The sequence below is a fragment of the Macrotis lagotis genome, chromosome 1 (genome assembly GCF_037893015.1).
Source record: "Macrotis lagotis isolate mMagLag1 chromosome 1, bilby.v1.9.chrom.fasta, whole genome shotgun sequence".
NCBI lineage: Eukaryota > Metazoa > Chordata > Mammalia > Peramelemorphia > Peramelidae > Macrotis > Macrotis lagotis.
In genome coordinates this window covers 189,111,397-189,122,147 of record NC_133658.1, presented here as the reverse complement: position 1 = coordinate 189,122,147, position 10,751 = coordinate 189,111,397, and positions in this window count along the sequence as shown.

Sequence of the window (10,751 nt, the reverse complement as noted above, 5' to 3'; positions counted from 1 at the left end):
ATTTCTGAGGCTTACTCTGCTTCCCTCAGGGTCTGTTGGTTATTGGTTCAGTATTGTTGCTCCAGAGGTTGTTTACACTTCACTCAGACCAGTTCTCAGCCCTTGAAGTCTTTTCTGAGGTCTTCTCAAGATGTCTTAAGGGGACAACCCCTTTACCACTTTGTATTAAACTCTTATCACCTTTTTTCCTAGATTGAGGAGGGAAATCTTTGGCCCTGGCAGTATTGGTCTAGCATTGCCAAGGTAACAGAACAGGACTTGAAATTCAATAAATCTAGGTGCTTTCTAGGAATGAATTAATTAAAAGTTTGGTTAAATATAACCAAAAAATGATATTATAAATATCAAACTGTCCCTTGACAGAAAAAAAAATGGTTTCCCAACCCCTCTTATAGACTAATGAATAAGGTCCTACTTGTCTCCTTGCTTAAAGTTTCTACCCGGTTCCACCGATTCTCCACACAGCTGCCAAATTAACATCCTTAAAGCAGAGTTCTGACCATGTCATTTCCCTGTTCAAAAAGAGTTTTGCTCTTGTTGTCAGTCATTTCAATCATTCTAACTCTTAGTCACTTTATTTGGGGTTTCCTTGGCAGAGTATTAAAATGATTTGCCATTTCCTTCTCTAGGACATTTTTCAGATGAGAAGACTAAGGTTACCAGTTAGTAAGGGTCTCAAGCCTGATTTGACCTACGGTCTTCCCAATTCCAGGTTGGTGCTCTATTGACTGCACCATCTAGCTACCCTCAAGAAGTTTTAGTATCTCCCTATTGTCTCTGAGAAAAAATATAAACCTCACTGTTTAGTAAGTCCTTCAAAATCTGGCTTCCATAGCTGTTTCTTTGCTGATCACATAGTACTCACTTTTCTATCCCCCTGCATTGGCTCCCTTGCTCACGCTGCACACAATATTCCTATTCCTGCCTCCATGTTTTTGCAAAAGCTCTCCATTCTACTCAGGCCCCAAATACTCTCCCTCCTTACTTTTCTCTTAAACTCTCTAGATCCCTCCTAGGGTCAACTCATGTAACCACCTCTACACAAGGGTGGCAGCCTACTTTGTAACAGGGAGGCCATCCTTCTTAGCCACTCACCAAGGGACTTTTGTCCCTTGTCCTATTTGTTCATGAAACCATATTACAAGTGACCTTGGGTAAGTATGTTGGCTTCAATATTTCCAAGTGGGGTCCGGTGGCCATGGTTGGGGACTTGGTAAACTGCCAAATCCAAACCACCTTGGAAACAGGCCCAAATGTCCTGTCACATCTCCATCCCACACAAAACCTTCCATTCCACCTGCCATCCAGTCTAAGTCCATTGGACCAGACACACTATGAAGTGCTTGAACACCGCCCAGCTTTCTGAGTTTAAAAGTATCTACATACCTTCACTCTGTAGGACTCACCAGGCTGCCCTCAACTCTGCCCACTGATTATTCTCCATTCCTATTTCATACCTCTTTCATTCTTGCCTTCCTTCCTTCCTTCCTTTCTTTCTTCCTTCCTTCCTTTCTTTTCTCTGTGTTCCTTCCTCCCTTCCCTCCTTTCTTTCTTTCTTTCTTCCATCCAGAATTCATTCCTTTCTTTATCCTTCTTTCCTTCTCTTTTCTTTCTTATCATTTCATTCTTCTGTCAACAGATTAAAACTCAAGTCCTCCTGACTCCAGGGCACTATTATGCCACCTAGTTGCTTTTGTTCTTTCTTTTTCTTTCCCTATCCATTGTGTCACCTAGCTGCCCCAATATATTGATTCTTTTTTTAAGTTTTATTGATTATATATTTTATCAAGTACATGTAATTAAAGTTTTTCAACATTCATATGTCTATGAATATTTTAAGTTACAAAATTTCCTTCTAAATGTTGTACATATACATTTGTGTTAAACATGTTTACAGATTAGACATTTTCAATATGAAGAGTTAGGATTAAGAGAAAGAAATACATAAGAGATATTCTTTAAAAAGTGAAGGTAGTATTCATCAGATTCTGAAGGGGGGGTGGTCTTGTTTTATTTTGTTTTGTTTTTCTTTCTCTGGATGAGGAGAGCATTGTCCATAGCCAGCCTAATAGGTTTGTGCTAGCTCTCTGTACTTAGTGAGAGGAAATGCATCCATCAAGGTTGATCATCTCACAATGTTGTTGTTAATGTGTACATTGTTCTCTAGGTTCTGCTCCCTTTGCTCAGCATCAGATCCTGTAAGTCATTCCATACTTCTCTAGAGTCCAACTATTTGTGGTTTCTTATAGAACAATAATATTCCATAGTATTCATTTTCCCTATCTCCCAGTACATTCATTTCTCCACCATTAACTGAAATTTTTTTATATATTATACCTTCAAATTCAGCTCCCTCCTGTGCCTTGTCTATATATGCACCTTCTAACTGCCCTAATTAATGAGAAGGTTCATATGAGTTATCAGTATCATCTTCCTATGCAGGAATAGAAACAGTTCAACGTAATTAAGTCCCTCATGATTTGTCCTTCCCAACCATCCTCTCTATGCTACACTTGAGTCCTGTCCTTGAAGATCCAACTTTCTCTTCAAATCTGGTCAATTGATCCAGAAAGTTTGAAAGTCCCCTACTTCATTGATTATCCATCTTTTCAGTTTGACTTTGTAGTCAATTCTCAGTTCTAATCCAAGTCATTTTGCTTTCTAGAATATCATATTCCAAGTCCTATGAGCCTTAAAATAGAAGCTACTAAAAGTTGTGTTGTCCTTCCTATAGTTCCATGATATTTGGGTTGTTTATTTCTGGCTGCTTATAATATTTTCTCCTTGATTTGGGAGTTCTAAAATTTGGCTATAATTTTCCTGGCAGTTTTCAGTTGGGGATCTCTTTCAGCAGGTCATCAGTGTATTCTTTCAATTGCTATTTTCCCTCTGCTTCTAGGACATTAGGGCACATTTCCTGGAGAATTTCTTGATATATGATATCTAGGTTACTTTTTTTTGTCACGAGGTAGACCAGTAATTTTTAAATTCTCTCTTCTGATCTGTTTTCCAGGTCAGTTGTTTTTCCAATAAACTATTTTACCTTTTCTTCTAGCTTTTTATTCTTTGAGTTTTGTTTTATTATTTCTTGATTTCTCACAGAATCATAAGCTTCCCTTAGCTTCTACATTTTAAGAAATTATTTTCTTCAGTGAGCTTTTGTATCTTCTTTTTCATCAGGTCAGTTCTGCTTTATAAGGGACTCTTCTTCTCACTGACTGCTTTTTTCCATTGGACCTAAACTGATTTTGAAGGTGTTATTTTCTTCAGTGTTTTTTGTAGCCCCTTCATCAAATAAATGACTTGGTTTTCATGATTTTCCTGCAGTACGAGCATTTCTCTTCCCAATATTTCTTCTAAGCTAATAGGTAACTGCCCTTACTTGATTTTCAAAATTTTTTTTGAACTCTTCTATCACCTGAGACCAGTCCATATCTTTCTTGGAGGGTTTGGATGTAGGAGCTTTGACTTTGTTATCTTCTGAGTGTGTATTTTAATCCCCCATAGGACCAAATTGTCTAGGGCCAGCTTATTTTCTTTGGTTGTTTGCTCATTTCCTCAGCCTATGACTTGATTTTAAATCTTGGCTAAGGTGGAGTTCTGCTTGCAGGACTGTCCCAAACTTTTTTTTAATGTTTTTTTTTTTTTATTTATTGAGGGCAATGGGGTTAAGTGACTTGCCCAAGATCACACAACTAGGCAATTATTAAGTGTCTGAGGCTGGATTTGAACTCAGGTTCTCCTGATCCAGGGTTGATGCTCTATCCACTATGCCACCTAGCTGCCCTTGCCCCAAACTTTTGAGGGGGTTTGCAGTTGTTTTCAGGGATATCCCCCCCCCAGGGACCTGAAAGTTCTCACTTCCTCCAAGGTCTCATGACAGGCTATGACTCCTCTCCTGGCCTGGGCTCTGGTCTGTGGATGATCACAAGCACTCCTTTCTGTCCTGGGACTGTGAGGAGAGTTCCTGCTCCATAGGGCCATAAACTACTGTTGTGCTTCTGCTCCTCCTCCTGGGACTGACCCAGACTGAGACCAGGGTCCTGACTCATGGGCAGGAAAGAAAGCTCTTCAATCTCCCACAAACCCCTTACCATCCAGGGGCTGAGAACTCTGAAAGAAGCTGCTGGGTGGCTCCCCATGCCTGCTCCTGGTCCTCTGTGCTGAGGCCTGCACTGGACTGGGCTGCCCTCTCACTCCGGTATTCCAGAGTCTTGCAACTGAGCTTTCCAATTATCCATTGCAATCCCTGGACTGAGAGATCTGAAAACCACCAATGCTTCCAAGCACCCAGGGCCCCAAAGGACCCAGACATACCACTCATGTTCCTGGATGGTTAGAGCCAGTTCACTCTGGCATGGCCTGGACTGTGCTGTGGACTCTTTCTAATCCCAGTGCAACAGACCCTTCTCTCAGATCATCCACATTGATTGGGCTGGAAAACAGATTCACTCAGTCTTTTTGTTGGTTCTGCCACTATAGAATTTGGTTAGAGTCATTATTTAAAGTCAATTAGAGTGGTTTGGGGGAGAATTCATGGGAATCCCTGCCTTTTCTCTGACATCTTGATTGCAAAGCCCATAGGTCTCTAGAAGCTAATAGGTGAAAACAAGGGTGGTATGTTGGGCGACCCTGTGACAAGGTTGGTGCCCCCAGGTAACAATGGCAGTGGCATTTGGTGGCTCACAGGTGACAATGATGGTAGTACTTAATGGCACCTTCTTGACAATGATGTTGGCATTTGTGTGGGACAAATATGACAATAATGTCTCTTGGATTACAATATTGGGTCTGTGACTATAAGTGTCTCACTGTCTTGGTATTAGTTGATCAGTGTGCTGGGCTCACTGCCATTAGAAGACCAACTTGGCATAATGGCATAAGAACCAGAGTTTCCTATAGAACGTTAGAGCTTCATCTGTGCTAATATAACCTCCTGCACAGTGGAGGACAAAGCTATAGGAGGGGCTTGGGTAAATGGGGATTGAGTGAGCTATTCCTGCCTGTGTTTTCCACATTTCAGTGAATCCCAAGACTACTACCTTCTATAGCAGATTAAGAGAATCATTCACTTTTTCCAAAGTCTGCTGCTGCTGCTAGAACATTTCAAGATAAGAAAAGGTCACCTAAAGCTAATGAGTGTTAAAGGAGGTGGCACTTGTAGCAAGTCCATGACAATGTTGTTGCACTACAGGCAACAATTACAGTGGCACTTGGTGAGACCAAAGTGATCACAATGCTGGTAGCACTTGGCACCACTGTGACAATGGTGTTGGTGCAAATTGGGAACCAGGTGACATTATTGTCCCATGGGTGACAATGGTGGATCTAGGGCACTAAGTTTCTTGACCTTCTTGACATTTCTTCATCAGTGGGCTAGACATTACACTACAACAAAGGCAACCTTGGCTGTCTCCCTAAGGGAATGGAGCTATGGGAATCCATCCTCATCCTCTTCCTCTTCTGGGGGGGGGGGGGGGCAGTTTGTTCTGTCTTATTCATCTTATGTCTTGGGACTTACCTCCATTTGTCCAGGAGTACAGTGTTAAGTTTTCTCTCTATTTCCTCCCAAGGAAACTCTGTAGACAAAAACACATCACATTCTCCCACAGCTCACTTTCATGGATCCCTAAGAGTCATTTCTCTTCCTATTTCCTTCATTCTCCTTCTTCTTAGGGTATTCATCCCTTCTTCTCTTTATCTCTTCCAAGTTCTTCAGTGATTCCCCAACCAAATACTTCAATTCTCATAGGGGACTTAGGAGAGAAATAAGGGGGCCTTGCCAATCCCAGGAGCTCTAGTCAGTGTTCTTCATACCCACTATAAATTGGGCTCTATCAGGTCCATTGAAAACCATGCCATATAACACTTGGTGTATGACCAACTCCCTTAGCATCACATGGACTTCTTCTATGGTCTTACAAGTACTTGGGGAACCTGGTAGGTCCCCTTCAATTGGGCATGTTTCCCTGATGACCCATATCACCCAGGCTATGAGACTGTGATTCTCTTGCAGCCTTTTTGCTGTTAATAGCCTTTAACCAATGGTTTAGTGAGACATTGCTAATCTTTTCAGCCTCTGTAAGCAACTGAGACACCTTATCCATGTCTTGTCCCATCTCCCCTGGCATTTCTTCAGTATTATTCCAACTATACTAGATGTCTTACCCAGAAATCCACTGTGATGGATTTCTCAGGGCTCAATTTGATATCAAGAAAGAAGCAGGGGCAGCTAGGTGGCATAGTGGATAAAGCACCGGCCTTGGAGTCAGCAGTACCTGGGTTCAAATCCGGTCTCAGACACTTAATAATTACCTAGTTGTGTGGCCTTGGGCAAGCCACTTAACCCCATTTGCCTTGTAAAAACCTAAAATACATATATATATATATATATATATATATATATATATATATATATATAAAGAAGCAGGCAGCTCCAGATTGATTATATAAGAAGTTTAATCATCAAAGTGGGTTACTTACATCCAGGGAAGACTGGGGACCCCTTAGTACATACTTTTAGAATTGGAGACTTTAAAAAAAGCCCCTGGTAATTATAGAAAACAGACAAAGGGAGGAAAATTTAGAAGGTCTGCTAGTGAGATTGGCTGATATTTGACTGTACTCTGTTCAGTACTGGGTTCAGGTCCCAGACAGCTGAGTACATTATGAGTGCTGTTTGGACTGACCCAGATATGTAAGACTATGCACAAGACATAAATTGATCATGTCTCAGTCCTGTTTTTATCATTGTACTTTCTTTTGGCTTACATTAATCTTAGTTTACCTACTCATGGCGCTCACTGATGGTGATCACACATTATTCGTGACTTTAAGGAATCTGCATTATTCAGAGCTTTCACTGCTAAGGAATCCACATTATTCATGACTTTCACCAGTAGGGATTCCACAGCTTATTAATTTGGGGGGATAATATGGGGGGGAAAAAAGGCCTTCCTCTCAACAATTATAATTCCCATCTCTGTCCCTTTACACTCTCCCTGTGTAAATAATGTATTATTTTCTCAACTTCACTTCTGAGAATCTCTAATTTTGTTCAAATCCTAACTCTAAACCATATGAGTCCCTTATAGCTGCTAGTACCACCCAATACCCCACCAAAATTATTTATTATGTTTTTTTTGGCACAAGAATGTGTATGGAAAGATAGTGAACCTGCAAATTATGATTTCAAGACCTACCTCTTACACATATAACCCTGGACAATATCCCTGGGAAATTCTCTAAAAACTAACAGACACAATAGCAATATATTCTCTTTACTATTGGGAGATTCTACATAAATAAATGAATGACGGGTATGACTTGTTAGGAATTCTTATTTTTATGTGCACATGTTGTCCCTCCCAATGGAATATAAACTCAGTGTCATTCACAGGGCTGTCTTTACATCTGCAGCACCTTGAAAAATAACTGATATATAGTAGATGTCTTAAAATGTTTGATGATTGCAAAACATCAACAAAACATGAATACAGATAAGCAAATACAAAGAATATAAAAATGCAAAATAAGGTCAAAAGTCCTGACACTAAGATGGGCATCAGACAAGACCTCAACTGGAGGTGGCACCTGAGTTCCCTGTTTAAGGAAGAGAGGGGTTCTAAAATGACAATTAAAATGGGCTTTAGGCAAATAAGACATATAAAGTCAAAAAAAGGCAAAAAACAAAAACTCAAGTATCCTTGCCTGTTAGGATGGAACAGTCTCTAAGTTGGGTCTAAAGTAAAGTCTGACATTTTTGAACCCATTTTATAATTGTCATCATCATTCCTGTTTCTATATGCTTCTCTATAATCTTAACTGAGAATTTTCTCAAAACAATCCGTTGTAGTTGGTAATACAATATCCTTATTCTCATTTCACAGAGAAGGAAACTGACCCTCAAAAAAGGTTAAGTGATTTGCCAGTAATCACCCTCCAAGTACACAACTGATATGTAGGTAACCTAAATAGTTAGCTAAGTGCTTTCCCATTTCATTTAAGAATCACAGATTTATAAGAGTAAAAAAGTACCTAAGGAAACATCCTGTTCAAAATACTCCTAGGAGTAATCCTTGATATAACCTATCCAGGAAAGGGTCATCCAGGCCCTGATTGAAGATCTCCATGGATGGAGATTCCACCTTCTACTCCCCTTACTCCAATGCCAGTCAGTCCATCCCACCCAGAGGCAGCTCTGATTGTGAAAAAGTTTGCTCACTAGTTCCCCTTGAGTTGTCCTCAGATATCAAGTCTCAATCTCCCTTTCTTCATCTTCTATCTATTATCTCTGGATCTGTTCTCTGGGATTAAGTAGAACAAATTTTCATCTGTTCAAAAGTCCTTCGTAGTTTAAGCATTGGAGTCTTTTCTTCTCCAAATTCAACATCACAAGTTCCTCAAGCTCATTCTTGTACAACCTGAACTGATGACTCTTCATCCTAGTCGTCTTCCTATATATTCTCTCCAGTCCACCAAAATCTTCCCTAAATTCTGAAACCCAGAAGAGAATACCATCCTTCATATTTGGTTTGTCCATGACAAAGAACAGGGACATTATTCTAGAAGTTATCAATAAATCGGTCAATCAACAAACTAAGCATCTGTGATGTGACAGATACTATACTATACTAATGCAATAGAGATACAAGGACAAAAGTGAAACAATACTTATCTTAAAGTAATTTATAATATGGCAAAAAAGAGACAATATGGATCTTTATAAATAGAGGGTATATTTACATACCTACATTTACATATGTGTGTGAATTTACTTTTATATAAAACATATATGAAAGAAATGTAAAATTATTTGGGTAGTAGCAGTTGATGGGATTGAGAAAGCCCATAGATGGCATTTGAGATAAGGTTTAAAGGAAGTTATAAACTGTGAGAGGGGCAACAGTGGATAGAGCATTAGGTTTAGAGTCAGGAAGATAGGAGATAAAATCCCAACTAATACACTAGCTGTGTGGTCCTGGCCCAGTCATCTAGCCCTATTTGCCTCAGTTTCCTCATCTTTAAATGGGCTGGAAAAGGAAATGGTAAACTACTTTAGTATCTTTTCCAAGAAAGCCTCAAAAGGATTCATAAAGAATGGGACATGACTGAAAATGACTAAATAAGAACAACAACATGAATTGAAAGAAAAAGGACAACTAATACAAAAGTAGAGAGTTTAATGAGGACCAAGGTCACAGTGGCTTCTTGATTTCTATGACACCACTCTTAACTCATGTCAGACTGGAAGTTCACTACAATCCTTAGAACCTTTTCATGTAAATTGTTTTCTTTTTTTTGTTTTGTTTTATTTCTTTTGAAGGCAATGGAGATAAGTGACTTGCTCAAAGTCACACAGCTAGGTAATTATTAAGTACCTGAGGTTGGATTTGAACTCAGGTACTCCTGACTCCAAGGCCAGTGCTCTACCTACTGTTCCAGACAGCTACCCCTATGTAAATTGTTTTCTAAGACAGCTTTGCTTTCTAATATTTGCAAAAATAAAATGAAGCAAAATGTAAAATTGAACATTTATTCACACTGAATTTCAATGCAATGTTCTACTTTGTGAATAGATACTTGGATATCATCAACTCTTCCATGCCACTCTATAATCCCACTCTCACAAATGAGGATCTCACTTCATACTTAAAATCATTTAAATTTTTTCTTTCCCCTTCTCAATATCTCAAAATACCTTGTCTTATCCCTAATTTCCTCCTTCTTTACTATAGTCTCTTTCAAAGAGATGACTCCTCTTCTAATGTCAACCTCTCCATACATGCCATTAATCCTATTTGCTTCCATCTTCTCTACCACATTGTCTTCACTACTATCCTTCCTCCACTAGAATCTCAAATTCTTTCAAAATTTAGTTCATGTATTATTTACCAATGGCATCCTTTCATAATCTCTCTTAATGCCTGCCCCAAAATATTACCTAACAAAGATAGAATAACATTGGGGGGGGGTGACTAACAATGGCAAAGAAATAGAAAATTCAGTTGTGAAGATGATCCTTAGTAACCAAATTTAGTCAGCCCTCCACCATCATGTGATCTTGTAAATACAACCTCAAAGAATAAAGATACATTTTTGTCATAGGTTTCTTCTTCCTAAGAATCCCAAGACCTTCAGGAATGAGTTAATGACTCTGCTTCTTATGATTTATGCAGACAGGACATATATAACCTCTGCTGAAAGATTGTTTATTCAACTACAAGATACCTACAGAGATAGTACATGCTAGAATTTAGAAGAAATCATGGGTCACTGCAAAAAAATGTAAAATATGCTGCCAATTATTTTGGATAAATCAATTTTAGCCAACGCCCAAATCTAAAGATAGAATAAAAGCAAGACAGATCTGACCACCTGCAAGAAGGAATTATGAGTCTCAAAATACCCAGAAATACCCATCTTCCTAAAAGTACAACTTCTGTTCACTCTTTGGTAAGAAATAAATGTTGATTTAAATTCAACTTGTGTTTCCCCCCGGTCCTATCTATCCTGAATTCATTTAAAAGTCCAATTAAAATTTTCCGGAGTCTTAAAAATAAGAAGTCTCAAATCATCAAAGAAAACAAAATAATATTATAATTGTAACATGAAGGTGTGTCTGGTTTAGGTCCATTTTTACATATACTAAAAATTTAGTCAAAGAATCTTCCTCAGAGGTGGTCTATCCTGAGCTACTATTTCCTAACCTAGATCACACTGCAAGCCTCTCCACAGAGTTTAGTATCCAC